At 49.7% G+C, this 27,356-nt stretch overlaps 1 pseudogene; it reads left to right on the top strand.

The window, feature by feature from the left end:
* LOC138657556 (zinc finger protein 271-like) overlaps positions 1-27,356 on the top strand; it is a 111,721-nt pseudogene that overhangs the window by 34,089 nt on the left and 50,276 nt on the right.

Here is a 27,356-nt window from a genome sequence, read left to right as displayed (position 1 = left end):
GGTGACTGCTGGGAGATTATACAGCACTGGAGGATTCTGGGTGATGAGCGGAGAGGTGACTGCTGGCAGATTATACAGCACTGGAGGATTCTGGGTGATGAGCGGAGAGGAGACTGCTGGGAGATTATACAGCACTGGAGGATTCTGGGTGATGAGCGGAGAGGTGACTGCTGGGACATTATACAGCACTGGAGGATTCTGGGTGATGAGCGGAGAGGTGACTGCTGGGACATTATACAGCACTGGAGGATTCTGGGTGATGAGCGGAGAGGTGACTGCTGGGACATTATACAGGACTGGAGGATTCTGGGTGATGAGCGGAGAGGTGACTGCTGGGACATTATACAGCACTGGAGGATTCTGGGTGATGAGCGGAGAGGAGACTGCTGGGACATTATACAGCACTGGAGGATTCTGGGTGATGAGCGGAGAGGTGACTGCTGGGACATTATACAGCACTGGAGGATTCTGGGTGATGAGCGGAGAGGTGACTGCTGGGACATTATACAGCACTGGAGGATTCTGGGTGATGAGCGGAGAGGTGACTGCTGGGACATTATACAGCACTGGAGGATTCTGGGTGATGAGCGGAGAGGTGACTGCTGGGACATTATACAGGACTGGAGGATTCTGGGTGATGAGAGGTGACTGCTGGGACATTATACAGGACTGGAGGATTCTGGGTGATGAGCGGAGAGGAGACTGCTGGGACATTATACAGCACTGGAGGATTCTGGGTGATGAGCGGAGAGGTGACTGCTGGGAGATTATACAGCACTGGAGGATTCTGGGTGATGAGCGGAGAGGTGACTGCTGGGAGATTATACAGCACTGGAGGATTCTGGGTGATGAGCGGAGAGGTGACTGCTGGGACATTATACAGCACTGGAGGATTCTGGGTGATGAGCGGAGAGGTGACTGCTGGGAGATTATACAGGACTGGAGGATTCTGGGTGATGAGCGGAGAGGAGACTGCTGGGAGATTATACAGGACTGGAGGATTCTGGGTGATGAGCGGAGAGGAGACTGCTGGGACATTATACAGCACTGGAGGATTCTGGGTGATGAGCGGAGAGGTGACTGCTGGGAGATTATACAGGACTGGAGGATTCTGGGTGATGAGCGGAGAGGTGACTGCTGGCAGATTATACAGGACTGGAGGATTCTGGGTGATGAGCGGAGAGGTGACTGCTGGGACATTATACAGCACTGGAGGATTCTGGGTGATGTGCGGAGAGGTGACTGCTGGGAGATTATACAGCACTGGAGGATTCTGGGTGATGAGCGGAGAGGTGACTGCTGGGAGATTATACAGCACTGGAGGATTCTGGGTGATGGGCGGAGAGGTGACTGCTGGGACATTATACAGGACTGGAGGATTCTGGGTGATGAGCGGAGAGGTGACTGCTGGGAGATTATACAGCACTGGAGGATTCTGGGTGATGAGCGGAGAGGTGACTGCTGGGAGATTATACAGCACTGGAGGATTCTGGGTGATGAGCGGAGAGGTGACTGCTGGGAGATTATACAGGACTGGAGGATTCTGGGTGATGAGCGGAGAGGTGACTGCTGGGAGATTATACAGCACTGGAGGATTCTGGGTGATGAGCGGAGAGGAGACTGCTGGGACATTATACAGCACTGGAGGATTCTGGGTGATGAGCGGAGAGGAGACTGCTGGGACATTATACAGCACTGGAGGATTCTGGGTGATGAGCGGAGAGGTGACTGCTGGGACATTATACAGGGCTGGAGGATTCTGGGTGATGAGCGGAGAGGTGACTGCTGGGAGATTATACAGGACTGGAGGATTCTGGGTGATGAGAGGAGAGGTGACTGCTGGGACATTATACAGGACTGGAGGATTCTGGGTGATGAGCGGAGAGGTGACTGCTGGGAGATTATACAGGACTGGAGGATTCTGGGTGATGAGCGGAGAGGTGACTGCTGGGACATTATACAGGACTGGAGGATTCTGGGTGATGAGCGGAGAGGTGGCTGCTGGGACATTATACAGGACTGGAGGATTCTGGGTGATGAGAGGAGAGGTGACTGCTGGGACATTATACAGGACTGGAGGATTCTGGGTGATGAGCGGAGAGGTGACTGCTGGGACATTATACAGGACTGGAGGATTCTGGGTGATGAGCGGAGAGGTGACTGCTGGGAGATTATACAGCACTGGAGGATTCTGGGTGATGAGCGGAGAGGTGACTGCTGGGACATTATACAGGACTGGAGGATTCTGGGTGATGAGAGGAGAGGTGACTGCTGGGACATTATACAGCACTGGAGGATTCTGGGTGATGAGCGGAGAGGTGGCTGCTGGGACATTATACAGGACTGGAGGATTCTGGGTGATGAGAGGAGAGGTGACTGCTGGGACATTATACAGGACTGGAGGATTCTGGGTGATGAGCGGAGAGGTGACTGCTGGGACATTATACAGCACTGGAGGATTCTGGGTGATGAGCGGAGAGGTGACTGCTGGGACATTATACAGCACTGGAGGATTCTGGGTGATGAGAGGAGAGGTGACTGCTGGGACATTATACAGGACTGGAGGATTCTGGGTGATGAGCGGAGAGGTGACTGCTGGGACATTATACAGCACTGGAGGATTCTGGGTGATTTGCGGAGAGGTGACTGCTGGGAGATTATACAGCACTGGAGGATTCTGGGTGATGAGCGGAGAGGTGACTGCTGGGAGATTATACAGGACTGGAGGATTCTGGGTGATGAGCGGAGAGGTGACTGCTGGGAGATTATACAGCACTGGAGGATTCTGGGTGATGAGCGGAGAGGTGACTGCTGGGACATTATACAGCATCGGAGGATTCTGGGTGATGAGCGGAGAGGTGACTGCTGGGACATTATACAGCACTGGAGGATTCTGGGTGATGAGCGGAGAGGTGACTGCTGGGAGATTATACAGCACTGGAGGATTCTGGGTGATGAGCGGAGAGGTGACTGCTGGGACATTATACAGCACTGGAGGATTCTGGGTGATGAGCGGAGAGGTGACTGCTGGGAGATTATACAGGACTGGAGGATTCTGGGTGATGAGCGGAGAGGTGACTGCTGGGAGATTATACAGGACTGGAGGATTCTGGGTGATGAGCGGAGAGGTGACTGCTGGGACATTATACAGGACTGGAGGATTCTGGGTGATGAGCGGAGAGGTGACTGCTGGGACATTATACAGCACTGGAGGATTCTGGGTGATGAGCGGAGAGGAGACTGCTGGGACATTATATAGCACTGGAGGATTCTGGGTGATGAGCGGAGAGGTGACTGCTGGGAGATTATACAGGACTGGAGGATTCTGGGTGATGAGCGGAGAGGAGACTGCTGGGACATTATACAGGACTGGAGGATTCTGGGTGATGAGCGGAGAGGTGACTGCTGGGACATTATACAGCACTGGAGGATTCTGGGTGATGAGCGGAGAGGTGACTGCTGGGAGATTATACAGCACTGGAGGATTCTGGGTGATGAGCGGAGAGGTGACTGCTGGGACATTATACAGCACTGGAGGATTCTGGGTGATGAGCGGAGAGGTGACTGCTGGGACATTATACAGGACTGGAGGATTCTGGGTGATGAGCGGAGAGGTGACTGCTGGGACATTATACAGCACTGGAGGATTCTGGGTGATGAGCGGAGAGGTGACTGCTGGGAGATTATACAGGACTGGAGGATTCTGGGTGATGAGCGGAGAGGTGACTGCTGGGACATTATACAGCACTGGAGGATTCTGGGTGATGAGCGGAGAGGTGACTGCTGGGACATTATACAGGACTGGAGGATTCTGGGTGATGAGCGGAGAGGTGACTGCTGGGATATTATACAGCACTGGAGGATTCTGGGTGATGAGCGGAGAGGTGACTGCTGGGAGATTATACAGCACTGGAGGATTCTGGGTGATGAGCGGAGAGGTGACTGCTGGGACATTATACAGGACTGGAGGATTCTGGGTGATGTGCGGAGAGGTGACTGCTGGGACATTATACAGCACTGGAGGATTCTGGGTGATGAGAGGAGAGGTGACTGCTGGGACATTATACAGCACTGGAGGATTCTGGGTGATGAGCGGAGAGGAGACTGCTGGGACATTATACAGGACTGGAGGATTCTGGGTGATGAGCGGAGAGGTGACTGCTGGGAGATTATACAGCACTGGAGGATTCTGGGTGATGAGCGGAGAGGTGACTGCTGGGAGATTATACAGCACTGGAGGATTCTGGGTGATGAGGGGAGAGGTGACTGCTGGGAGATTATACAGCACTGGAGGATTCTGGGTGATGAGCGGAGAGGTGACTGCTGGGATATTATACAGGACTGGAGGATTCTGGGTGATGAGCGGAGAGGTGACTGCTGGGACATTATACAGCACTGGAGGATTCTGGGTGATGAGCGGAGAGGTGACTGCTGGGACATTATACAGGACTGGAGGATTCTGGGTGATGAGGGGAGAGGTGACTGCTGGGAGATTATACAGGACTGGAGGATTCTGGGTGATGAGCGGAGAGGTGACTGCTGGGAGATTATACAGGACTGGAGGATTCTGGGTGATGAGCGGAGAGGTGACTGCTGGGAGATTATACAGGACTGGAGGATTCTGGGTGATGAGCGGAGAGGTGACTGCTGGGACATTATACAGCACTGGAGGATTCTGGGTGATGAGCGGAGAGGTGACTGCTGGGACATTATACAGGACTGGAGGATTCTGGGTGATGTGCGGAGAGGTGACTGCTGGGACATTATACAGCACTGGAGGATTCTGGGTGATGAGAGGAGAGGTGACTGCTGGGACATTATACAGCACTGGAGGATTCTGGGTGATGAGCGGAGAGGAGACTGCTGGGACATTATACAGGACTGGAGGATTCTGGGTGATGAGCGGAGAGGTGACTGCTGGGAGATTATACAGCACTGGAGGATTCTGGGTGATGAGCGGAGAGGTGACTGCTGGGAGATTATACAGGACTGGAGGATTCTGGGTGATGAGCGGAGAGGTGACTGCTGGCAGATTATACAGCACTGGAGGATTCTGGGTGATGAGCGGAGAGGTGACTGCTGGGAGATTATACAGGACTGGAGGATTCTGGGTGATGAGCGGAGAGGTGACTGCTGGGAGATTATACAGCACTGGAGGATTCTGGGTGATGAGCGGAGAGGTGACTGCTGGGAGATTATACAGGACTGGAGGATTCTGGGTGATGAGCGGAGAGGTGACTGCTGGGAGATTATACAGGACTGGAGGATTCTGGGTGATGAGCGGAGAGGTGACTGCTGGGAGATTATACAGGACTGGAGGATTCTGGGTGATGAGCGGAGAGGTGACTGCTGGGAGATTATACAGGACTGGAGGATTCTGGGTGATGAGCGGAGAGGTGACTGCTGGGAGATTATACAGGACTGGAGGATTCTGGGTGATGAGCGGAGAGGTGACTGCTGGGACATTATACAGCACTGGAGGATTCTGGGTGATGAGCGGAGAGGTGACTGCTGGGACATTATACAGGACTGGAGGATTCTGGGTGATGAGCGGAGAGGTGACTGCTGGGAGATTATACAGCACTGGAGGATTCTGGGTGATGAGGGGAGAGGTGACTGCTGGGAGATTATACAGCACTGGAGGATTCTGGGTGATGAGCGGAGAGGTGACTGCTGGGATATTATACAGGACTGGAGGATTCTGGGTGATGAGCGGAGAGGTGACTGCTGGGAGATTATACAGGACTGGAGGATTCTGGGTGATGAGCGGAGAGGTGACTGCTGGGACATTATACAGGACTGGAGGATTCTGGGTGATGAGCGGAGAGGTGACTGCTGGGACATTATACAGCACTGGAGGATTCTGGGTGATGAGCGGAGAGGTGACTGCTGGGAGATTATACAGGACTGGAGGATTCTGGGTGATGAGCGGAGAGGTGACTGCTGGGACATTATACAGCACTGGAGGATTCTGGGTGATGAGGGGAGAGGTGACTGCTGGGAGATTATACAGGACTGGAGGATTCTGGGTGATGAGCGGAGAGGTGACTGCTGGGACATTATACAGCACTGGAGGATTCTGGGTGATGAGCGGAGAGGTGACTGCTGGGAGATTATACAGGACTGGAGGATTCTGGGTGATGAGAGGAGAGGTGACTGCTGGGACATTATACAGCACTGGAGGATTCTGGGTGATGAGCGGAGAGGTGACTGCTGGGACATTATACAGCACTGGAGGATTCTGGGTGATGAGCGGAGAGGTGACTGCTGGGACATTATACAGGACTGGAGGATTCTGGGTGATGAGCGGAGAGGTGACTGCTGGGAGATTATACAGCACTGGAGGATTCTGGGTGATGAGCGGAGAGGTGACTGCTGGGACATTATACAGCACTGGAGGATTCTGGGTGATGAGCGGAGAGGTGACTGCTGGGACATTATACAGCACTGGAGGATTCTGGGTGATGAGCGGAGAGGTGACTGCTGGGAGATTATACAGCACTGGAGGATTCTGGGTGATGAGCGGAGAGGAGACTGCTGGGACATTATACAGGACTGGAGGATTCTGGGTGATGAGCGGAGAGGTGACTGCTGGGACATTATACAGGACTGGAGGATTCTGGGTGATGAGCGGAGAGGTGACTGCTGGGAGATTATACAGCACTGGAGGATTCTGGGTGATGAGAGGAGAGGTGACTGCTGGGACATTATACAGGACTGGAGGATTCTGGGTGATGAGCGGAGAGGTGACTGCTGGGACATTATACAGCACTGGAGGATTCTGGGTGATGAGAGGAGAGGAGACTGCTGGGACATTATACAGCACTGGAGGATTCTGGGTGATGAGCGGAGAGGTGACTGCTGGGAGATTATACAGCACTGGAGGATTCTGGGTGATGAGCGGAGAGGAGACTGCTGGGACATTATACAGGACTGGAGGATTCTGGGTGATGAGCGGAGAGGTGACTGCTGGGAGATTATACAGCACTGGAGGATTCTGGGTGATGAGCGGAGAGGTGACTGCTGGGACATTATACAGGACTGGAGGATTCTGGGTGATGAGCGGAGAGGTGACTGCTGGGAGATTATACAGGACTGGAGGATTCTGGGTGATGAGCGGAGAGGTGACTGCTGGGACATTATACAGCACTGGAGGATTCTGGGTGATGAGCGGAGAGGTGACTGCTGGGACATTATACAGCACTGGAGGATTCTGGGTGATGAGCGGAGAGGTGACTGCTGGGAGATTATACAGCACTGGAGGATTCTGGGTGATGAGCGGAGAGGAGACTGCTGGGAGATTATACAGCACTGGAGGATTCTGGGTGATGAGCGGAGAGGAGACTGCTGGGACATTATACAGCACTGGGGATTCTGGGTGATGAGAGGAGAGGTGACTGCTGGGACATTATACAGCACTGGAGGATTCTGGGTGATGAGCGGAGAGGTGACTGCTGGGAGATTATACAGGACTGGAGGATTCTGGGTGATGAGCGGAGAGGAGACTGCTGGGACATTATACAGCACTGGAGGATTCTGGGTGATGAGCGGAGAGGTGACTGCTGGCAGATTATACAGGACTGGAGGATTCTGGGTGATGAGCGGAGAGGTGACTGCTGGGAGATTATACAGGACTGGAGGATTCTGGGTGATGAGCGGAGAGGTGACTGCTGGGAGATTATACAGGACTGGAGGATTCTGGGTGATGAGCGGAGAGGTGACTGCTGGGACATTATACAGCACTGGAGGATTCTGGGTGATGAGCGGAGAGGTGACTGCTGGGACATTATACAGCACTGGAGGATTCTGGGTGATGAGCGGAGAGGTGACTGCTGGGAGATTATACAGGACTGGGGGATTCTGGGTGATGAGCGGAGAGGTGACTGCTGGGAGATTATACAGCACTGGAGGATTCTGGGTGATGAGCGGAGAGGTGACTGCTGGGACATTATACAGGACTGGAGGATTCTGGGTGATGAGAGGAGAGGTGACTGCTGGGAGATTATACAGCACTGGAGGATTCTGGGTGATGAGCGGAGAGGTGACTGCTGGGAGATTATACAGGACTGGAGGATTCTGGGTGATGAGCGGAGAGGTGACTGCTGGGACATTATACAGGACTGGAGGATTCTGGGTGATGAGCGGAGAGGTGACTGCTGGGACATTATACAGGACTGGAGGATTCTGGGTGATGAGCGGAGAGGTGTCTGCTGGGACATTATACAGCACTGGAGGATTCTGGGTGATGAGCGGAGAGGTGACTGCTGGGACATTATACAGGACTGGAGGATTCTGGGTGATGAGCGGAGAGGTGACTGCTGGGACATTATACAGGACTGGAGGATTCTGGGTGATGAGCGGAGAGGTGTCTGCTGGGACATTATACAGGACTGGAGGATTCTGGGTGATGAGCGGAGAGGTGACTGCTGGGACATTATACAGGACTGGAGGATTCTGGGTGATGAGCGGAGAGGTGACTGCTGGGACATTATACAGGACTGGAGGATTCTGGGTGATGAGCGGAGAGGTGACTGCTGGGACATTATACAGGACTGGAGGATTCTGGGTGATGAGCGGAGAGGTGACTGCTGGGACATTATACAGCACTGGAGGATTCTGGGTGATGAGCGGAGAGGTGACTGCTGGGACATTATACAGCACTGGAGGATTCTGGGTGATGAGCGGAGAGGTGACTGCTGGGACATTATACAGCACTGGAGGATTCTGGGTGATGAGCGGAGAGGTGACTGCTGGGAGATTATACAGGACTGGAGGATTCTGGGTGATGAGCGGAGAGGTGACTGCTGGGACATTATACAGGACTGGAGGATTCTGGGTGATGTGCGGAGAGGTGACTGCTGGGACATTATACAGGACTGGAGGATTCTGGGTGATGAGCGGAGAGGTGACTGCTGGGACATTATACAGGACTGGAGGATTCTGGGTGATGAGCGGAGAGGTGACTGCTGGGAGATTATACAGGACTGGAGGATTCTGGGTGATGAGCGGAGATGTGACTGCTGGGAGATTATACAGCACTGGAGGATTCTGGGTGATGAGCGGAGAGGTGACTGCTGGGACATTATACAGGACTGGAGGATTCTGGGTGATGAGCGGAGAGGTGACTGCTGGGACATTATACAGGACTGGAGGATTCTGGGTGATGAGCGGAGAGGTGACTGCTGGGAGATTATACTGCACTGGAGGATTCTGGGTGATGAGCGGAGAGGTGACTGCTGGGACATTATACAGCACTGGAGGATTCTGGGTGATGAGCGGAGAGGTGACTGCTGGGAGATTATACAGGAGTGGAGGATTCTGGGTGATGAGCGGAGAGGTGACTGCTGGGAGATTATACAGGACTGGAGGATTCTGGGTGATGAGCGGAGAGGTGACTGCTGGGAGATTATACAGGACTGGAGGATTCTGGGTGATGAGCGGAGAGGTGACTGCTGGGACATTATACAGCACTGGAGGATTCTGGGTGATGAGCGGAGAGGTGACTGCTGGGACATTATACAGGACTGGAGGATTCTGGGTGATGAGCGGGGAGGTGACTGCTGGGACATTATACAGCACTGGAGGATTCTGGGTGATGAGAGGAGAGGAGACTGCTGGGACATTATATAGCACTGGAGGATTCTGGGTGATGAGCGGAGAGGTGACTGCTGGGACATTATACAGGACTGGAGGATTCTGGGTGATGAGCGGAGAGGTGACTGCTGGGAGATTATACAGGACTGGAGGATTCTGGGTGATGAGCGGAGAGGTGACTGCTGGGACATTATACAGCACTGGAGGATTCTGGGTGATGAGCGGAGAGGTGACTGCTGGGACATTATACAGCACTGGAGGATTCTGGGTGATGAGTGGAGAGGTGACTGCTGGGACATTATACAGCACTGGAGGATTCTGGGTGATGAGAGGAGAGGTGACTGCTGGGACATTATACAGCACTGGAGGATTCTGGGTGATGAGCGGAGAGGTGACTGCTGGGAGATTATACAGGACTGGAGGATTCTGGGTGATGAGAGGAGAGGTGACTGCTGGGACATTATACAGGACTGGAGGATTCTGGGTGATGAGCGGAGAGGTGACTGCTGGGACATTATACAGGAGTGGAGGATTCTGGGTGATGAGCGGAGAGGTGACTGCTGGGACATTATACAGCACTGGAGGATTCTGGGTGATGAGCGGAGAGGTGACTGCTGGGACATTATACAGGAGTGGAGGATTCTGGGTGATGAGCGGAGAGGTGACTGCTGGGACATTATACAGGAGTGGAGGATTCTGGGTGATGAGCGGAGAGGTGACTGCTGGGACATTATACAGCACTGGAGGATTCTGGGTGATGAGCGGAGAGGTGACTGCTGGGACATTATACAGCACTGGAGGATTCTGGGTGATGAGCGGAGAGGTGACTGCTGGGACATTATACAGGACTGGAGGATTCTGGGTGATGAGCGGAGAGGTGACTGCTGGGACATTATACAGGACTGGAGGATTCTGGGTGATGAGCGGAGAGGTGACTGCTGGGACATTATACAGGACTGGAGGATTCTGGGTGATGAGCGGAGAGGTGACTGCTGGGAGATTATACAGGACTGGAGGATTCTGGGTGATGAGAGGAGAGGAGACTGCTGGGACATTATACAGCACTGGAGGATTCTGGGTGATGAGCGGAGAGGTGACTGCTGGGAGATTATACAGGACTGGAGGATTCTGGGTGATGAGCGGAGAGGTGACTGCTGGGAGATTATACAGGACTGGAGGATTCTGGGTGATGAGAGGAGAGGTGACTGCTGGGACATTATACAGGACTGGAGGATTCTGGGTGATGAGCGGAGAGGTGACTGCTGGGAGATTATACAGGACTGGAGGATTCTGGGTGATGAGAGGAGAGGAGACTGCTGGGACATTATACAGCACTGGAGGATTCTGGGTGATGAGCGGAGAGGTGACTGCTGGGAGATTATACAGGACTGGAGGATTCTGGGTGATGAGCGGAGAGGTGACTGCTGGGAGATTATACAGGACTGGAGGATTCTGGGTGATGAGAGGAGAGGTGACTGCTGGGACATTATACAGGACTGGAGGATTCTGGGTGATGAGCGGAGAGGTGACTGCTGGGAGATTATACAGGACTGGAGGATTCTGGGTGATGAGCGGAGAGGTGACTGCTGGGAGATTATACAGCACTGGAGGATTCTGGGTGATGAGCGGAGAGGAGACTGCTGGGAGATTATACAGGACTGGAGGATTCTGGGTGATGAGCGGAGAGGTGACTGCTGGGACATTATACAGCACTGGAGGATTCTGGGTGATGAGCGGAGAGGTGACTGCTGGGACATTATACAGCACTGGAGGATTCTGGGTGATGAGCGGAGAGGTGACTGCTGGGACATTATACAGGAGTGGAGGATTCTGGGTGATGAGCGGAGAGGTGACTGCTGGGAGATTATACAGCACTGGAGGATTCTGGGTGATGAGCGGAGAGGTGACTGCTGGGACATTATACAGGACTGGAGGATTCTGGGTGATGTGCGGAGAGGTGACTGCTGGGACATTATACAGGACTGGAGGATTCTGGGTGATGAGCGGAGAGGTGACTGCTGGGACATTATACAGGACTGGAGGATTCTGGGTGATGTGCGGAGAGGTGACTGCTGGGACATTATACCGGACTGGAGGATTCTGGGTGATGAGCGGAGAGGTGACTGCTGGGAGATTATACAGGACCGGAGGATTCTGGGTGATGAGCGGAGAGGTGACTGCTGGGACATTATACAGGAGTGGAGGATTCTGGGTGATGAGCGGAGAGGTGACTGCTGGGACATTATACAGCACTGGAGGATTCTGGGTGATGAGCGGAGAGGTGACTGCTGGGAGATTATACAGGAGTGGAGGATTCTGGGTGATGAGCGGAGAGGTGACTGCTGGGACATTATACAGGACTGGAGGATTCTGGGTGATGAGCGGGGAGGTGACTGCTGGGACATTATACAGCACTGGAGGATTCTGGGTGATGAGGGGAGAGGTGACTGCTGGGACATTATACAGGACTGGAGGATTCTGGGTGATGAGGGGAGAGGTGACTGCTGGGACATTATACAGGACTGGAGGATTCTGGGTGATGAGCGGGGAGGTGACTGCTGGGACATTATACAGCACTGGAGGATTCTGGGTGATGAGGGGAGAGGTGACTGCTGGGACATTATACAGCACTGGAGGATTCTGGGTGATGAGCGGAGAGGTGACTGCTGGGACATTATATAGCACTGGAGGATTCTGGGTGATGAGCGGACAGGAGACTGCTGGGACATTATACAGGACTGGAGGATTCTGGGTGATGAGCGGAGAGGTGACTGCTGGGACATTATATAGCACTGGAGGATTCTGGGTGATGAGCGGAGAGGTGACTGCTGGGACATTATACAGGACTGGAGGATTCTGGGTGATGAGCGGACAGGAGACTGCTGGGACATTATACAGCACTGGAGGATTCTGGGTGATGAGCGGAGAGGTGACTGCTGGGACATTATACAGCAGTGGAGGATTCTGGGTGATGAGCGGAGAGGTGACTGCTGGGACATTATATAGCACTGGAGGATTCTGGGTGATGAGCGGAGAGGTGACTGCTGGGACATTATACAGCAGTGGAGGATTCTGGGTGATGAGCGGAGAGGTGACTGCTGGGACATTATACAGCACTGGAGGATTCTGGGTGATGAGCGGAGAGGTGACTGCTGGGACATTATACAGCACTGGAGGATTCTGGGTGATGAGCGGAGAGGTGACTGCTGGGAGATTATACAGGACTGGAGGATTCTGGGTGATGAGAGGAGAGGTGACTGCTGGGAGATTATACAGGACTGGAGGATTCTGGGTGATGAGCGGAGAGGTGACTGCTGGGACATTATACAGGACTGGAGGATTCTGGGTGATGAGCGGGGAGGTGACTGCTGGGAGATTGGGGGTTGTAGGAGCTCCGGTGTTGGTGAGGCGGTAGCTCCGTTGTCGGTGAGGCGGTAGCTCCGGGGTTGGTGAGGCGGTAGCTCCGGTGTTGGTGAGGCGGTAGCTCCGGTGTTGGTGAGGCGGTAGCTCCGGTGTTGGTGAGGCGGTAGCTCCGGTGTTGGTGAGGCGGCAGCTCCGGTGTTGGTGAGGCGGCAGCTCCGGTGTTGGTGAGGCGGCAGCTCCGGTGTTGGTGAGGCGGCAGCGCGGTCAGTGATGAGGAGGCAGCGGGGTCAGTGTAGGCTGTAGGCTTTCCTGAAGAGATGGGTTTTCAGGTTCCGTCTGAAGGATCCGAATGTGGTTGATAGTCGGACGTGTTGGTGCAAAGAATTCCAGAGGATGGGTGATATTCGGGAGAAGCCTTGGAGGCGGTTGGGTGAGGAGCAGATAAGTGTGGAGGAGAGAAGGAGATCTTGGGAGGACTGGAGATCACGTGAGGGAAGATATCGGGAGATTAGTTCAGAGATATATGGAGGAGACAGGTTATGGATGGCTTTGTAGGTCAGTATTAGTAATTTGAACTGGATACGCTGAGGGAATGGAAGCCAGTGAAGAGATTTGCAGAGGAGTAGTGAGGAAAGAGATGAATTAGTCGGGCAGCAGAGTTAAGGATAGACTGGAGAGGTGCAAGGGTGTTAGCAGGGAGGCCACAGAAAAGAATATTGCAGTAGTCAATGCGGGAGATGATGAGGGCGTGCACAAGCATTTTAGTAGATTGAGGGTTGAGGAAAGGACGGATTCTGGAGATATTTTTGAGCTGGAGGCGACAGGAGGTGGAGAGAGCTTGGATGTGCGGTTTGAAGGACAGGGCAGAGTCAAGGGTTACTCCGAGGCAGCTGACTTCCGGTATGGGGGAGAGCGTGATGTCGTTAATTGAGTTGCGATAGATAGGTCAGGTAAGGAAGATCTATGAGATGGAGGAAAGATGATGAGTTCAGATTTGTCCACATTGAGTTTGAGGAAGCAAGAGGAGAAGGAGGATATGGCTGATAGACATTCCGGGATTCTGGACAGCAGAGAGGTAATGTCTGGGCCAGAGAGGTAGATCTGAGTGTCATCAGCATAAAGGTGGTACTGGAATCCATGAGACTTTGAGTTGTCCCAGGCCAAGTGTATAGATTGAGAATAGTAGGGGTCCTAGAACAGAGCCTTGGGGGACTCCAACAGAGAGAGGGTGGATGAGGAGGTAGTGTGGGAGACGCTGAATGTGCGGTTGGAAAGGTACGAGGAGATCCAGGATAGGACGAGGTCTTTGATGCCAAAGGAGGAGAGGATCTGTAGTAGGAGGCAGTGGTCAACTGTGTCGAAAGCAGAGGACAGGTCTAGAAGGAGGAGTACAGAGTATTGTCCATTAGCTTTGGCTGTAAGTAGGTCGTTAGTAATTTTAGTCAGGGCTGTGTCAGTTGAGTGATGGGGGCGGAAACCAGATTGTAGATTGTCAAAGAGCAAGTTAGATGAGAGGTGGGAGGAGAGTTCAGAGTGGACGTGCTGCTCCAGGAGTTTAGAAGCGAATGGGAGCAGCGATATTGGGCGATAGCTGGACATAGCAGTTGGATAGGGGGTTGGCTTTTTAAGAATAGGCGTGATTGTGGCATGTTTGAAAGCAGAGGGGAAAGTGCCAGAAGTTAGTGATAGGTTGAAGAGGTGGGTTAGGGATGGGATAAGTGTGGTGGTGAGGTTGGGGAGGAGGTGGGATGGGGTCGAGCGCACAGGCGGTGAGGTGCGATTTGGAGAGGAGAAAATTAAGCCCCATTCAGTGATGTTGGATAGGGAGGTTATGGGGTTTGGGCATTGGTCTGGTATACAAAGGGGTTGTGGTGGTTGAACAATGAAGACTTGCCTTGTTTGGTCGATCTTCTTTTTAAAGTGTGTGGCAAAGTCCTCAGCAGAGATGAGGGAGGTTGGAGGGGGCAGTGGAGGGCGGAGGAGGGAGTTAAAGGTTTTGAATAACTGGTAGGGGTTGTAGGATAGGGAAGATACCAGGGTTGTGAAGTCGCCTGTTTAGCAGAGGTGAGGGCAGATTTAAAGGCGAGTGTTGCCTGTTTGAATGCAGTGAAGTGATCTTGCGAATTTGTTTTCTTCCAACGTCACTCTGCAACCCTGAACACTTGCCAGAGCTTTTTAGTGGTGTTATTGTGCCAGGGTTGTCTATTGATATGTCACACTCTGCCATGGACGAGAGGGGCAACTGTGTCAATAGCCGATGCGAGAGTGGCATTGTAGAAAGCAGTGGCAGTGTCTGTCGTGGAGTGAGGATATGGATGCCAGTGGTAGGATGGAGTCAGAGAGTGTGTGGGTGTCTAGGTGTGCAAGGTTTCTGCATGGGTGTGCATGTTGCTGGACATGGATGACCGGTGAAGAGGACAGGGATGAGAAGGTGAGCAGATGGTGGTCGGATAGAGGGAGAGGGGAGGTGGTGACGTTAGATAGAGAGCAGAGACGGGTGAAGACCAGGTCCAGTGTATGTCCCTCTGTGTGGGTGGCTGCGGAGGACCACTGAGTAAGTCCAAAAGATGAAGTAAGGGACAGAAGTTTGGAGGCTGTTGATTGAAGGGTATCAATGGGGATGTTGAAGTCACCCATGATGATGGTGGGAATTTCAACAGACAGAAAGTGAAGGAGCCAGGTGGAGAATTGGTCAATAAAGGCAGTGGCCGGGCCTGGAGGTCAGTATATGACGGCCACTTGGAGATTGGAGGGAGAGTAGATGCGGACAGAGTGGACTTAAAAAGAGGGGAGGATAAGGGACGGTAGAGGTGGGATTGGGTTAAAGGTGCAGTTTGAAGAAAGGAGAAGACCCACTCCTCCACCATGTATGTTGCCGGGGCGAGGGGTGTGGGTGAAGTGGAGGCCGCCGTAACACAGCGCAGCAGGGGAGGCTGTGTCAGAGGGTGTCAGCCATGTTTCTGTGAGGCCGAGGAAGGCAAGATTGTGAGAGAGAAAAAGGTCGTGAATCGCATGAAGCTTATTGCAGATTGAGCGGGCAGTCAGAGTGCTCCAGAGAGAGGGAGCAGGGGGGTGGGCATCAGGGGCACGGGTTTTATGTTGGAAAGATTACGGTAGTTCATGTTGGATAGGGAGCGATAGGAGGGGGTAGTAGTGGGAGGTATGAGCTGAGGGGGTCCCGGGTTGGTAGATATGTCTCCAGCAGTGAGGAGAAGCAGAGAGAGAGCAGGTGGGAGAAGGAGAGTGGGCGACTTGTTTTATTAGGACAGATTTGAGGTTGAGGAGCAGGTCAGCAGAGGAGGACAGGTGGGGAGGAAAGAGGGAGAGATGGTTATTTGGTTAGAGGGAGCTGGGGTTTGTGAAAGCGAAGGAGAGTGAGGATTAGTGGAGCAAACACTGTAAGGGCATATGTAAACATGGTGAAGGAGTAAGATGGGTTAATACAAAAGCTAGATTCAAGTAATAAGAAGTTCTAAATCAGCAGACTTACCCAAAAGAGTCAGATCATAGATTGGGGTCCTGACTCCTGCCGTTGAAATAACTGCGGCGTCTCAATGTTTAGCTGTGTGATGCTTTGCTGCAGGGATGCGTGTGCCTGACCCCACACACATGCACCCCTTAAGATGCTACTAAATTTATAGGGCTGAGTAAAGGATCAGGTGAGAGGGATTGTGGGCTCTTATCTGGGATAAATTAGCAATTGGCCAACACCCCGGGGGAGGTTACAAGATCAAAGACGCTGGCCCTGCCTGCCACCATATGCTCTAACACCTTGAACACGATAATATCTCCTGTGACCCCAGCATGGATGTGCAGCAGTGAGTATTTAATACAACAAATGGATTTAGTATTCAGCAAGCACTGTTATATACCAGTAAAGGAATTGTTGCAGGATGATGGGCAGCAGATGACAGGAAGCAGAGATTGTACCAGTAAAGGAATTGTTGCAGGATGATGGGCAGCAGATGACAGGAAGCAGAGATTGTACCAGTAAAGGAATTGTTGCAGGATGATGGGCAGCAGATGACAGGAAGCAGAGATTGTACCAGTAAAGGAATTGTTGCAGGATGATGGGCAGCAGATGACAGGAAGCAGAGATTGTACCAGTAAAGGAATTGTTGCAGGATGATGGGCAGCAGATGACAGGAAGCAGAGATTGTACCAGTAAAGGAATTGTTGCAGGATGATGGGCAGCAGATGACAGGAAGCAGAGATTGTACCAGTAAAGGAATTGTTGCAGGATGATGGGCAGCAGATGACAGGAAGCAGAGATTGTACCAGTAAAGGAATTGTTGCAGGATGATGGGCAGCAGATGACAGGAAGCAGAGATTGTACCAGTAAAGGAATTGTTGCAGGATGATGGGCAGCAGATGACAGGAAGCAGAGATTGTACCAGTAAAGGAATTGTTGTAGGATGATAGGCAGCAGATGACAGGAAGCAGAGATTGTACCAGTAAAGGAATTGTTGTAGGATGATGGGCAGCAGATGACAGGAAGCAGAGATTGTACCAGTAAAGAAATTGTTGTAGGATGATGGGCAGCAGATGACAGGAAGCAGAGATTGTACCAGTAAAGGAATTGTTGCAGGATAATAGGCAGCAGATGACAGGAAGCAGAGATTGTACCAGTAAAGGAATTGTTGCAGGATGATGGGCAGCAGATGACAGGAAGCAGAGATTGTACCAGTAAAGGAATTGTTGCAGGATGATGGGCAGCAGATGACAGGAAGCAGAGATTGTACCTGTGTGAAGAGAGGAGATGGATGTTAAGTCCCGGCCATCTTGATGCTTTGCTGTGTGATGCTTTGTTGCAGGGATGTGCGTGCCTGACCCCGTAAGATGCTACTACATGTATTGTGTTGATTGTTACATCTGATCTATCAGGAGGAAGATCTGACTAAGAATAAAGTGAAGGAAGAGACAGAAGAGGAAGCGATGACGAGGGAGGATCAGCCGTGTGTGAGTGACGGGAAGGAGGAGATTCCGGGAGATGTTTCCACAGGTGTGTGATAATGACCGGCGTCTGTGATGATGATGATGATGATGATGATGATGATGATGACCGGCATGTAATAATGACCGGCGTCTGTGATGATGATGACCGGCATGTAATAATGACCGGCGTCTGTGATGATGATGATGATGATGACCGGCGTCTGTGATGATGATGACCGGCATGTGATACCGTAGTAAAATCTCTGACATGGATGGAAACGGGGCTCAGGTGACATGGGAACATCATGGGGGAGACGCCTGGGAACATCATGGGGGAGACGCCTGGGAACATCATGGGGAAGACGCCTGGGAACATCATGGGGGAGACGCCTGGGAACATCATGGGGGAGACGCCTGGGAACATCATGGGGAAGACGCCTGGGAACATCATGGGGGAGACGCCTGGGAACATCGTGGGGAAGACGCCTGGACACATCTCTGACTCCCAGGTCACTACTACAAACAATGTTGTCAGAGTATTGCGGAACTTTTACGGACTGACAATAACACATACAAAACCGCAGATAAAACGGATTTTACAGGGATAAAAAGTGAGGAAATATTCATCCCTGTATGACTTGTTTATATGGCAAAATTACTAGGAGAGAAAAATAAACCTCCTCCACCCCTTAGGCCATGTTCACACTGTTTTTACTGCGTTTTTGCGCTTTTTCAATGGTGAAAAACACTGTAAAATCAGTGGAAGACTTGACATGCTGCTTCTTTAAAAAATGCAGCAGTTTTCCATTTGTCAAGAAAAAAAGGAATCGTGTGCATGAGATTTCTGATTTTTTGGGACTCGTAGACTGCTGAAGACCTATCAAAAATGAGAAGGAGGGAATGCAGCACCACCTAGAATATACGTAGAACAGGGCCTCCGAAAACATCTCATGTAGAAGGAGTGGGACTTCCCAGGTTCAGGGGCGCGAGGTCCAACTAGCACAACAAGGACCTTCAGGCCTCGGACTCCAGCTATGGTCGGCAGCAGTTCCCCCTGTGTCGGCTCAGAGCCTCAGGCGGCCCACAAGACTTCACATGGATCAAAACTGGGGGCTCAAAACATTTCTGTTATCTCCTTGGAGACCTTTGCCAATGAATCTCCATGTGGGGGAACGTTCTCCATCCTGGGGACAGAACACCACCAGTCCTTTGTCCAGTTATTCACACAGGAGTTACATTTGGGTCTTTCTCCCATTGTATGACGGCATCTTTATTTTTCTCGGAATTGGCTCAGATCTAAGGCTTGCAGGCCGCAGTCACTTCTCCCTCCCTGCTTATTCCGGGGGTTTATTGCTGCCGGGGTCATGATAACTAATAGGCGGATCTGTATTCCCATGCACCGTTTCCACCCTAATATGATTATACAGTTCATGGTTTTTTTTATTTTTCTTGTTCTCCTCCTTCTACACCATATCAGCAGCGTTATCATGCGACCCTCGCTCCACATTTTTTTGAGTGCCCTCAATTACACATTTTGAAGGGCCATCACGCAGCACTCACTCATAGTTTTTTGAGCGCCATCAGGTGGCACTTAGGCTACGTTCACACTAGCGTTCGGCTAGTGTGCGTCGCGCTAGCGTCGGGCGACGCACGCGTCATGCGCCCCTATGTTTAACATGGGGGACGCATGCGTTTTTGCTTGTTGCGTTTTCCGACACGTGCGTCTTTTTTGACGCTAGCGTCGGACCAAGAAAACGCAACAAGTTGCATTTTTCTTGCGTACGATTTTCGTCAAAAAACGACGCACGCGTCGCAAAACGTAGCGTTTTTGCGTGCGTTTGCACGCGTTTTTCGGTGCGTTGTGCGTCGCGTCGCCGACGCAGCGGCGCACAACGCTAGTGTGAACGTAGCCTTAGTCACACATTTTGGAGAGTCAGCAGGTGGCTCTAGCGTTAAATTCATTTTCAGGGCTACATATTCTATTTATAAAAAATAACACCGTACAGTTTGCAGGTGGGAGCACAACAAACATGCTCATCCATGAGTCCCAGGAGACAAGTGATCCCACACTTGGACACTTGAGGAGCGAGTCTTTACATTTCCAGTTATTGATTCTGGCCTTTCGCCCTGCACTTTTCAAGAGGGACGTGAGATCGTATTTATTCATGCCAAAATATCTGAGCAGTGACGGTCAGAAGAAAACTAGGGTGGGGAACAGCAATTAGTTTCTCAAGCGGACGATGATGGTGAGACACAGTTGCCAACAAGTGATGTTAAGTCAACAAGTCAGGAGGCGTACCAGACTGCGGAAGTGAATGACGGCAAGGTGCCATGCAGAGCGAGGACAGCTGTGCAGAGGTGGCAGGAGCAGCAGGACCACAACAGGCAGGAAGAGGCCGTGGGGTGAGCAGAGGGAGAAGGCGGCACCACTAACCAAACACCATGAAGACAAAATCTCCAAACATGTCAGGGACAAAGTGCAAGTCAGGGTTCAGTTATAAGAAAAAAAAAATCCCTCAATCTCTGATGATCCTCCAAAGCACCTTCAAATCCATTATCATCAAATTGAAAGAACATGGTACCACAACAAACCTGGGCGCACGTCAAAACTCTCAGCCTGTGCAAAGAGGGCATTAATCAGAGAGGCAGCACAGAGACCAAAGGTAACCCTGAAGGAGCTGCAGAGTTCCCAACAGAGACTGAAGAAGTATCTGTCCATACGACCACAATAAGCCGCACCCTCCATAGAGGTGGCCTTTATGGAAAAAGCCTTGACTTACACACAAAAATTGTAAGGCTCGTTTTGAGTTTGCCTAAAGACATGTGGGAGACTCCCCAATTGTAAGGAGGAAGGTGCTGTGGTCAGATGAGACCAAAATTGAACTTTTTGGACATCAAGGTAAACCCTATGTCTGGTGCCAAACCAACACAGCTCATCACCCCAAGAACACCATGCCCACAGTGAAATATGGTGGTGGCAGCATAATGCTGCGGGGATGATTTTTGGCAGCAGGGACAGGAAAAATGGTCTGAGTCGAGGGAAAGATGAATGGTGCGAAATACAGGGATAATATTCTTGAGCAAAACCTGTTTCAGTCTGTCAGTGATTTGATACTGGGATGAAGGTTCGCCTTCCAACGAGGAAATGACTCAAAGCGTACTGCTAAAGCAACACTCCGGTGTAAATTTTCTGGAGCGGCTGAGTCAGTCCAGACCTTAATCCAAGGTGAATCTGTGTTCAGACTTGAAGATCGCTGTTCACCAGAGGAAACCATCTAACTTGAAGGAACTGGAGAAGTTTTGCCTTGAGAAATGGGCAAAAATCCCAATGTTTATATCAAGGTGGATGTTGAGACTTTTCTCTTTAACTCTTTCACTCATCGAGTCTATTTTCACCTTCATGGTCATGTTAAATTTTACAATTCTGACCAGTGTCACTTTGAGATAACTCTGGAACGCTTCAACGTATCCCAGTGATTCAGAGTCTGTTTTTTGTGACACATTGTACTTCATGTTCGAGGTTAATTTTGGTCAGTATTTTTTGCATCTTTGAATTTTTATGGCTATAAGTTACTTACCATATGTCTACTTTACTTTATTTTTTTAAACGTTTTTTTTTTTGTTAGGAAGTTGAAATGGTTAAAATGTTAACAGCAATTCCTCATTTTTTCCAACAAAATTTACAAAACCAATTTTTTAGGGGCCAAATCCCATTTGAAGTGACTTTGAGGGGCCCGTGTGACAGAAAATACACAAAATTTACACCATTTAAATAACTTCACTTCTCAAAGTGCTCAAAACCACATACAAGAAGTTTATTAACCCTTTAGTAGCTTCACAGGAATTAAAGAAATGTGGGGGGAAAACATGAAGATTTTACTTTTCCCCACAAAAATATTTCTTTAGCCTCAAATTTTACACAAATTGACAATACAATTTGTAGCGCAGTTTTTCCTGAGTACGTTGATACCCCATATGTAGTAGAAAACTACTGTTTGGGCGCACGGCAGAGCTCGGAAAGGAAGGAACACCATTTGACTTTTGGAACGTAAAATTGGGTGTAATAGATGGCGGACCCCATGTCGTGTTTGCAGGGCCCCTGATGTACCTAAACAGTGAAACAAACCACAAGTGACTCCATTTTGGAAGCTACATCCCTCCAGGAATATATGTAGAAGTGTGGTATGCACCTTGAACTCATAGTTCAGAAGTTTATAACTTTGATCTGTGAAAATATAAAAAAAAATTCCCACAAACATGTTGTGTTAGATCCAAATTCTGAATTTTCATAAGTTAAAACAGGAGAAAGTGGACCCCAAAATTTGTTGTGCAATTTCTCCTGTATTCGCCGATATCCTTTATGTGGTGGAAAACTACTGTTTGCATGCATGGCAAGGCTCAGGAAGGAAGGAACGCCAACTGAATTCTGGAGTGCTATTTTGAGAGAGATTGGTGATGCGATGTCACGGTTGTAGAGCCCCTGATATGCCAAGACAGCAGAAACCACCACAAGTGTCCTGATTCTGGAAACTACACCTCCTGAGGAATTAATCTAGGGGTGTAGTGAGCATTTTTAGCCCTCAGGCGATTCACAGAAATGTAGAACATTAGCTGAGTCAATAGAAAATTACCATTTTTTTCCACTAAAATGTTGCTTTGGCCCCAAGTTTTCAATGTTCAAAATGGTGAATAGGAGAAAATGAACAGTGCAATTTCTTCTCAGAACACCAATACCCCATATGTGGTCAATAACTACTTTTGAGGCACAGTGCAAAGCTCGGAAAGGAAGATGCGCCATATTGGAGTTCAGATTTTACTGTTATGGTTTGAGTGTGCCGTGACCCACTGGAAGATCTCCTGAGGTGCCAGAACAGCAGAACCCCCCATCAGTGACCCCATTTCACAAACTACACCTCTCAATGAACTCATGTAGGGGGGCACACCCCAGGTATGTCACAGAATTTTATACCTTTGGGCGGTGATGAAAACATAATTATTTTGGCCCCAGATTTTACATTTTCACAAGGTAAAATGGATAAAAATGGCACCACAATGTGTCGCACAATTTTTGCTGAATGTGGCAATACCTCATATTTGGCTGTACAGTACTTTTTAGCCATATGGTGAGATTCCGGAGCGCTATTTGCCTCCTGGAGCGCAGATTTTCCTAGTATAGTTTGCGGATTCCATATACAGAGCCCCTAAGTGTTAGAACAGCAGAATTCCCCTCAAGTGACCAAATTTTGGAAATTATACCCCTTTGGGAATTTATCTACAGCTGTAGTGATGATTTTGACTCCATGGGTCTTTTCCAGAAACAGGCAGCAGTGGATGTTGTTGAGTGAGAATTGTAAACTGCCGTAGTAATGACCAATACGTTGTAGTGACCAGAACATTATGCCCAGCCCGTGCTTCTGGAGACATACACCCGTAAATTAGGCAGGATCTCATCGCAACAGAAATGCCAAACATGTGGGCACTAAATGTGGTTTATGCACACTGGGGGGCATTTGAGTTTTGGAGTGCAGAATTTGCTGAATTTCTTTTTGGGGACGAGAAGCCAAAGTGCTTTTTCAGAACCTTTGTACTATCAGTACGTGGAAGCCCCCTATATTTCCATTGAGAGATGACGCACCTGAGTGGATTGAGTAGAAGCTTTTGTTGGGCCCATTTTGGATCTCATTTATCCTGCACTCGACACTGAGCACTTACTTTGGGGTTTCCATCTAAATCTCCAAGAGACGTAATTCAGGTGACACGATGGACAGGTCTATTCGCTATAATGAGGCAGCAGATTTACTCTGTCGAAAAAGATAGACACCGCCGGATAAGCCACATGATGTCCACTCTGCCTCTATCTGCCTCATTATAGGGAATCTTCCGCCGGAGGTTCTGTGTGAATCGCAAATTTCAGAGATTTACACAGAAGCCCCGGCGTAAGTGCTCAGTGCAGAGCGCAGGATAAATGTGCGCCGAGCCTTACTGCGATGCTTTTATGTTTGGCTTCTGTCACACACTAAAAGACGCTTTTATTGCAAAATAAAGTTTTTGCATCACCATATTTTGAGAGCTATAATTTTTCCATTTTTCGCCCCACATAGTAATGTGATGGCTTATTTTTTACGTGGCGAGTTGACTTTGGCACATGACGTTGACTTTCTATTACAGTTTTTCAGAGGCAGAATGAACTAACACCAGCTACTCAGGATTTTTTTTTATGCCATTCACCGTGTGGTAAAATTGATGAGGCATCTTTATTCTTTAGGTCCGTACAATTAGAGCGATACCTCATTTATATTTTTTTTATGTTTTGGCGCTTTCACACAATAAAAACTTTTATAGAAAAAAATAATTATTTTTGCATTGCTTTATTTTGAGAGCTGTAACTTTTTTTATTTCCTGCTGATGGAGATGTATGGCGGCTTGTTTGTTTTTCTGAGAGGTTATCTAGTGGGGCAGTTTTATAGGTCATTTCATTCTGGATGCAGAATTATCACATATATGTACTTTATTCTTATTTTTACATAAATAGAGCTATTTTGTTTTTTTTCATTTTTTATTTACCTTGTGGCGCTTTTATTATGCTGATCGCTTGTATACTGCACTGACTGAAGCCTCTTAGTCCATGCTCCTGGCACAGTCACTGGCTGACCCTGAGGTTGTCATGTCACCATCGGGCACTCGCAATGACGTCACGGTGGTGCCGATCGGAAGGAAGGGGGAGCCCCCTCCCTCTCCCAAACCCCTACATTTTTCTATCAGTATTAATCTAGGCATCTTGGAGGGTGAACAGCCAGGGGCAGTGTGGCACCGCTCCTGGCATTGATAGCCGGGACTCTGCTATCCCATAAGCCGACCTCCCAGCGGCGATTGCGAGGGTATAGCTCCTGTGCTGGCATGATTGCCAAGACGTACCTATACGTTAAAGGTAGTGAAGGGGTTAAAGAAGAATTAAAACACAGTAACTCGTCTATTAATAGGAGGACGGCTGGTTCTCTCTTCTTAGTGATCCCAGAGGATCCTGTCCAGGAGGGAGGCCGTGTCCTCATGGTGACCTCATGAGCTCCCAAAAAAGAATTGTGATGAGGGAACAGCCGCCATCTTGGACGGGCATACTAACAGAGATTGGCGTGACTCCATTTTGTCTCCTGATGAAATGGAGAGAGGTGGAGGGCACCACTAAATATATGTCTAAATGATTACATGCTGGGGCTCGCCATGGACTTGAAAAGCACCGATAAGACCAAGAGAAAGAAAAGATCATGTCCATAGAAATGGGAGCACCTCAGACAAATATCAAAAGTGCAAAGTTTTTATTATAGATCAACATGATAATATACCACACACAAAGAAAACATAAGATTTAAAAACATTTAAAAGTGCAAAATGCAACAGAAAAGAAACACAGCAGTCATATCCTAATATAGGGAAAATGACAACCCACAACCCTATCCACTCCCAAGAAAACAAAAATATATATGTAAACAAATGTAGTGACCCAAGACAAGGTCCTGTAATCACATACACTATATAGAAAAACAATATGTACCTCTCAACCTCAGTAGGAACAATGCAATGCCTACAAGCGCATGGCGCCACTTGATATCACAGTACCATATAGCCCTAAAAAAACATGATATTATGCTCACCGGCACGTAACAATCCCATGCCTGGGCAGCTGTTGAAAAAAGGCTCATTGCACATAGGTAAAGAACATGCTGGACATGGTGGTCACATACATGTCAGAATTGAACAAAAACCCACGCCTAAAGAGATCATATGCATATGAAAAACCAGATCATATGCACGTTAAAGAGGGAGAGATATGGGGGAGAGGGAAAGGGGCTGTGGCATGCAACCCACGCGTATCGCCGCAGCTGTGGCGGCTTCCTCAGGGAAAAAGTAGCATACTGTGTGGGATGTTAAACATGAATATAAGCTAAATTCTAATGAGAAAAATGGTGTTCACCTGTGCGAAGGCATCAGCGGGGAAGCACATGGAGCGAGATGGTCGCGGCCATATTGTTGGTCCTGAGTGACGGCGTCTGACTAATAAAGTTGTATAAAGGCAAGAAAGACCCCCCCCGACGCATGCGCACTGGGCGCGATAGACCTACACACTCGCGCGCCTGTGACAAATCCCCGGCAACCTGATTCCCATACAAAAATGTACCTGCGCGCTGAATGTCAAAAGACGGCGCATGCGCACTGGGCGCGATCGACCTACATACTCACGCGCCTATGACAAAACCCCAGCGACCTGATTCCCATACAAGAGTATACCCGCACGCTGAATGGAGGAAACAAAAAAGAAAACACGAACCTATTAAAGAGACGGTCCCAAGCGAGCCCGGCACCCACCACAGTAGCCCAGCAGCAAAATCGTCATGCTGGGCAGCTGCGGTCTTAGATATAACAGTATTTAAAATGAATTTGAATATGTGTAAAACACAAAGAAGCAAGTAAATATAGCACATGCAAAACTCCACTAGTACTAGCCCACCTATTGCCACAAACGATCACACTCTTATCTAAATTATCGGACATGTTCCGACAAATACTCATGGGATGGAAATGTACGCATTAATAAGCATGAGTCCCACAGGTATCACACAGACTAAATCACTTAGCAGTCATCGATAGTAGCATAGACACACCAGAAATATGTGTACAACGCTATCTATACACAGGGTACGAAATGCAGTGCAGTCATATGTCAATACTATAGGACTTGGCCAGAACTGCCTGGGTACGGGGTAAGACTCTTCACATAGTGATATGGCCACAGAGCAAATGATCCCAAGCCACGTATGTCCATATGTACATTGATGGAGAACGCATAGGAAGCACACACATGAGCAAAGTCATGCGTGTACCCGCCTAACTAAGCATGGCCTGAAAAAAGTGTGCTGTAATCCAAAGACTAGCTCAAAAAATGACCCAAAAAGTAAGTAAAAAAATATATTATGCACTGGATACTATATAAGGTACTGTGATATCCATAACGTATCGAATACAGTATTTTTATTATAGTGTCTCAAAGTCACCAAACCAGGGATTCAAGCTTCAGGAGGCTAATTTGCATATTCCAGGTGCCTTCTGGGAGAAGAATTTTTGCCTGTAGGACATTATTGCAAGAGAGCTTGGCTGAGTAGATTACACAAGAAGGAAAACACACAGCAAGTCAGCAGGATCTAGGAGCAACATGGCAGATGTGACAACCTACATGGTGAGCTGCAGCATGTGCTACATGTTCACAGATCGACCAGAAGAAGAATCCAATTTCACCTGTCAGAAGTGTAGACTAGTGGCCCTTTTAGAAGAAAAGGTGCGGGGTCTGGAAGAAAGAATAGCAACTTTGAAACTCATCAAAGAGAATGAAGACTTTCTAGACAGAACAGAAGCATCTCTACTGGTCACAGAAGGTGCAAAAAGTGTCAGAGAACCTCCAAAAGCAGATGAGT

Source organism: Ranitomeya imitator, chromosome 1, assembly GCF_032444005.1.
Source record: "Ranitomeya imitator isolate aRanImi1 chromosome 1, aRanImi1.pri, whole genome shotgun sequence".
Taxonomy (NCBI): Eukaryota; Metazoa; Chordata; class Amphibia; order Anura; family Dendrobatidae; genus Ranitomeya; species Ranitomeya imitator.
This window is presented reverse-complemented; position numbering and strand designations above follow the sequence as displayed.